General features: G+C 42.4%; 1 pseudogene; it reads right to left on the reverse strand.

Moving 5' to 3' along the window:
- Positions 1-1,617: 1,617 nt before the first annotated feature.
- LOC102849095 lies at positions 1,618-2,283 on the reverse strand (annotated as a pseudogene).
- Between the last annotated feature and the right edge of the window lie 3,658 nt (positions 2,284-5,941).

Consider the following 5,941-nt stretch of genomic DNA (forward strand, 5'->3'; position numbering starts at 1 on the left):
AAGAGTATTGAACATACTGTTGACTGCCAAGAGAACAAACAGATCCGTCTTAGGTTAAAACCAAATTGCTCTCTGGAGGCAAGGGTTTTGAAGCTCTGTTTTTCATACTGGGGCATATTGTTGCAAGGGGCCAGTCCTTGGAGAAGGACTTCTGCTTGGACAGGCAGCAGTGGGGGCATGTGTGTCACAGATGGTGAGATTGGTCAGGATAGGACAGGATTCAGAGCTACTATTCACAGAGTCATTTAGTCAACCGGATGGCACATAACAAACAGTATCTTCTCAGGGAGCTTTGGTGGCCTAGTGGTAAGAGGCTGCCCTGCAATCCTGAAGGCACGCGGTTTGAATCCGTCAGCTGCTCCACAGGAGAATGATGGTCAAGCTTCCATATGTGGACCTTTGTGAAGGGCTATGGTTTCCCCCTCCCAGCCTCCTGTGGACATCCAGGCTGTTCAGACTCTACTTTCTTAACGTGCATGTGTGAACCGCAATAGAGGGTTTGCTCTGAGAAGTGCAATCGCATGACCGTCTGCGTTGGGGCTTGTGGCCACAGCCAGTGAGCACCCAGGTTTTCCTCGATCAGCCACCCAGCTTTGCTGTTAAGTCTACTTGGTGAATGACAATGTTTTTCTCAGGGTTACATTTACTCTTTTCAGAGAGGAGCACATCCAGTTACTTTTTTTCTGTGAACTGTGCCTTATCAAATCCTCAAGCCCCTTTCTCCACTGTATGCTTGGTTTTGTTTGTTTTAAAGGAATTTACATATTAGAGAAAGCAGCCATTTGACTTGAGCTACCAGTCACATGACAGGTGCCCTGCGGACACTTATATAAGGATGTATAGCAGAGAGAACTGACCCACAGCTGACCCTGAGTGGGTTTTCAGGGACAGTAAATCTCACTGAAGGAAATTGCCCATCTTTCTGCCTATGCTTCCCTGTGGATTCATACTGTGTGCCTTTGTTATTGCTGTTGTTTACTATTGAGTTGGAACCCCCCCAGCAGGTTTTCAGAAAAAGTTAAATCACTGGGGAAGAGATTGCCTCCCTTCTCCTCCTGCAGAACAGCTGATGGATTTAAACTGCGTGTTTTCGGGGTTGCGGCACAGCTTCTTATCGCTAGGCCACCAGAGCCATACCCTCTCTAATGAGTTTCCATGGTTTTTTTCCCAGCACTACGTGCAGTTGTAATCTTACGCGTGCTTTCCTGCTATGTGTAAAATTTTGGCTCAGTTGTGAAAGGAGGCCAGATTGTGAAATGGTTAAATCTCAGCTGCTCATCCAAAGGTTGTGACTTTAGACCTATTTAAAAGTTTTTCAGGCTCAAGACCTGAGTCTGCTTCTAGAAAAGGACCGTCCTTGAAGACCCTGTGAGGCAGCTCTGCTCTCTTACCGGGAGTCTCTGAGACAAAAACTTACTTGATGTCCCCTAACAACAACATTAGATATGAGCTGTGGCTTTTTTTTAAAAAAAAACCAAAAAACCCTAATATTCTTTTTTAACAGTACAAATTGATACTTTTTAATTTGGACATTTTTAAACATTGGGTTCGATATTAACAACATGAAACCTTATTGCTATTGGTAAAATGAAGCTTATATATGTAAAAAAAATACTTTCAGAAAGCGGCAGAATGGCTACTGAATGCATCTTGATATACCTTCAGTGTTAATTCTACACATCCTCTCTCTTCTGTGCTTCTGTTTTTGCAAAGACCTTAATTAAGTTCAGTCCCTTAGCAACTTGCTCTTTGGCCTGCTGTGCTGACTAGCTGTGTGGATGGGCCATGTGATGGCAGCAGGACCAGGCTAATGGTGTCACCAACCAAATCTCTCTGAATCTGGTCAATCAACAAGCCATCAGTCTTTTTCTTATTTATACTATACCAAGCCATTCCACCAAAATGTCTTGTTTAATGTAAAAAAGGTCATGTTTCCCCTGTATATCTATATCTTTATAGGTCTGGCGATGAGCCTTAATATATTCTGCAGAATCTGTCTCAAACTGAGCAACACATAGATTGAGGACATCAGCATGCCAGTCCCGAATGTACATGGTCTTAAGATATTCTTCCTTGAAAATTATCGATATTAAAACTCTACGATCTTCTTTTGAAAAATAAATTTATATCATCTGGTCTCGTTCTTCCCAAGAGGCTTTGCGTAGTGTGTCACTTGGTTCTCTGATGACAATAAAACCTGGTATGGTACTTTGTAAGATATGTCAGTAAACATGTATTTGGTTGCTGCTGTTCCTTCTAAAATCTTACCTTCTGGTAACACATCATTTATTGGTACTCTTCTTCCAGAACTGGTGGCATTTTTAAACTTGACTTAACTGTTTCAGTTGCCTTCCTTGTAGCTTACTGGTGGGAGGCTTCAGTTCTTACACAGCTGGCTTTAAAATCTTCTGCAAATTCAAACCTGCCCTCTTGATGAGTATGCTCTGGATGTTCTTATCTATAAACACAGGTTTCATGATCTCTGAGTTATCAGACTCTGGCCTTGGAGGCCAGCTGGTGGCACGGTAACACAGCCCCGCATGGCCCAGGCAGTGGCTGCAATAAGGAGGGGGATTGGGATCTACTTCTGCATCAGAAATAAACCCGCTCAGTGCCCAGAGCCAGTCAGAGGCTCCGCAGAGACACAGGTGGCCTCACTGTTGCCATGTTTCTCCTGAGCAGGGAGAGGGCGGAGCAATTTTGGTTTTTGAGCTGTGACTTTTTTTGTTGTTTCCAGACCTATGGCTTTTTATATTGTTGTTATATTGTGCTGTCAAGTCAGAAGCAACTCATAGGCAGAGTTGGCCCCTTCCAGCAATGATCCTCTAACCAGTTTTCAGAGGCCCATCTGTCTCCCATGAAGCAGCTGGGGAATTTGAACTGTGTGCCTTCAGGTTGACAGCACAGCTTCTTCCCACTAGACCATGTAGTTTGTAGAAAAGGAGCAGCTTCTAAACTGCAGAGCTTTCTGCCCACTCTGGCTCAGCACTTTTGTGCGCTCCATCTCTTTTGCCAACAGCCTGGCTCAGTAGGGAAGATACCTTAATCCCTTTTGCAGCTTTGCTCCTAACAGCTACCCTCAGCTCAGGATATCAAGGGACTTCACAACTTATTGAAGGTTCATCCTGGCCAGCTAGAAATGTGGAATCATGACCTTCTCCAGGAGGGCATCCTCTCGCTGGCAGGTCAGAGGGTCATACCCTTGCATATAAAACATAAATGTTTCTTTCCTACTGCTGCACATATATCACTGTGACATTGGAATTGATTCAGAGCTTATCCTCCATTAAGTTCCCAAAGTCGCATAAAACAAGATATATCTATCTTTACCTATCTTTCTTTTGTAGTGGATTTGAACTGCCAGACATATGCAGACTTTGGGTCACAAGACAGTTCCCTACAGATTAGACCCTCAGATCTCCCCTTCTGTTTAGAGAGAAGTGAAAAGAACTGTTGGCTTTAACTCTTTTTTGTCTCTCCTTTTGTAAAAACCGAGATTTTTTAATGCCAACCTTGCATGTGGAGGGAAGGGGCAGGAATAAATGGCCCTCTCTAACAAGCACTCTGTGGATTACAAGATGGATTAACTCTATGGATCAAGAAAATAGAAGTATTTGCCACTGGACCAATATGCGACATCATGATAGATGGAGAGAAGATTGAAATTGTCAATGATATCATCTTATTTAGATCCATCCTTGGTGCCAGCAGGCAGGAGATCTCCTGATATTACACCAGGCAAGTCAATGTTTTAATGATGAAACCTTAATTCCCATTGTTGCCACTGAACTACCACCATAAGAAACATACTTGGGTAAGATTTCCAGTACTCAGTATCATCCACTATCCAGAGGTGCTAAGGTTAGCTTCCAAATTATTCTAGAATATATCTGTCACCTGCAAACTACGGAATATGAATAATATGCCATCTTATGAATGCTTCCAAGCCGTTACTGGTTTAGCAATTAGTATGTTTTTTTACTAAAGATTCTTAAGAAAGGAAGCAAGCAAGCAATGAAATCATAAATTGTTGTGTGCCTGGCAATAAACCTAAGATGTACAAAATTTGACAGAAAACTGGCTGAGAGTCACTTGAGAACTAAATCAATGGGAAGACCAGCCATGTCCACAGAGGGAAGGCAATTATGGTAATGATGCCACTTCTTATTGGTGATTCATCCTCAGTCAAAATGCCAATGAAATGGTATGATGGCATTTGGCAAGTCAATTTTAACATTTGAGAAGCCCAAGGGCCAGGAAAAGCCAAAATATTTTCTCCAAGACAAAACAGAATTTACTTTCCTTTTGTCCAGATTTGTTGCCAAGTCACACCATTAGGGCAGGAAAGGTCAGCACAAGAGAAGAAGAGTGAGCCCATAACTCCTCTCCATAATGGGATTGCAGCACAGCTTCTTATGATCAGAGTTCCCTAACCTGTCAGGAAGCATCCCAGTGCATTCCACACTGTGCCATCAGGGCTCCCCATCAGTGGGTTGCAGCCCTTCTATGTCAACTGAAAGTGTGATCATAAAGATCTTTTTTTTTCACTTGTAATTCCTTAGTTTTTGTATATTAGTGCTTGCCAATACTACAACCATGACATAAAGATCTTTTTAAAAATCCTATCAGAATATTGTTTGTTGTTGTTGTTATGTGCCATCGAGTCACTTGCGACTCATAGCTACCCTATGTACAAGAGCTCTAAATGCTCTTCTATCCTGTGCCAACCTAGCCATCTCAAACGCATGTATTCCCACCTCTCCAATCACAGAATCGATCCATCTCACCAAAGGTCTTCCTCTCCTTCGCTTCCCCTCCACTCTGCCAAACATGATGTCCCTCTCCAAGGAGAATCCTTGACTCCAGGGAACATTCTGGCTTCACCCTCTCCAGGACAAACCTGTTTGTTCTCCTAGCAGTCTATGGTATATTCAACACTCTTCTCCAGCACCACAGCTCAAAGGCATCAATTCTCTTTCTATCAACCCTAGTCACTGTCTGATGCATAGCACGTAATTGCGAAGACTATAGCCCAGATCAGGTCAGAGTATTATATTAATGATTTCTTAAGCTACAAAAATGCACATAACGTGAAGGGGAAAAATATCAACATATTTGGCTTTAGCATATAGCCGTTTTTGTGACAGATGATACTGACAAAATGGTTATATCTTTTTGATCCCCTAGAGTGTTCCCTAGAGACAACAATGACAAAGCTTCATCTCTCAATCTTTGGACATATGGCTATGAGAGGCTATTCCTTGGAAAAGGATATCATGCTTGGGAGGGTGTCCTCCCAAAGCCAAGGCAATTCCTGCTGGTCCCACTTCTGTTTTCCTGGACCCTTGTCTCCGTGTTCCTGATAGAGTAGTATTCATAAGTTCAGGATTATTAAAACACATGATGTAGCTCAAAATTAAACTAATGTCCTTCCTGATATCCTGGGTTTCCAGCCTGCAAAACTGGATGAATGGCCTAATTAACTTCTATTTAGTCAAACAGGTTATCTTAAGCTTCATGCATTTTTCCTGAAATAGCATTTACCTTTTGAAACTGTCCTTTTCTCAGCCATATAAATGGCACTTTAAGCTGTCTGTTTACTAGAAACTGTATGTAAAGTATACTTTTGAATGTAAGAAACTTGTTACTTTGACCTAAAGACAGTAATATGTTAAGTAGATGAGTACCTAACTCAAGTATAAAAGCCAATAACAGTTTTGAGAAGATTCTCTTTGCTCTCCCAGATCTGCAACAAAGTGTTTTGGATATTGCAATCTATCTGTCTTATTGGCACGTGGCTACGGAAAGAACCCCTTGTTTGCTGACATTCCCTTTCCTCTCTCTGACCTTAGCAGAGACCATGTTCAGCTTGGCAGCCTTGCTGCACAATCAGGGACCATGTGAAATCTGAACTGGCTCTTGTCCAGGCCCTAGGAGGCCA

This window comes from Elephantulus edwardii, unplaced genomic scaffold, assembly GCF_000299155.1.
Source record: "Elephantulus edwardii isolate Elephantulus edwardi_28Jun2011 unplaced genomic scaffold, EleEdw1.0 scaffold00494, whole genome shotgun sequence".
In the NCBI taxonomy this organism is placed as follows: Eukaryota; Metazoa; Chordata; class Mammalia; order Macroscelidea; family Macroscelididae; genus Elephantulus; species Elephantulus edwardii.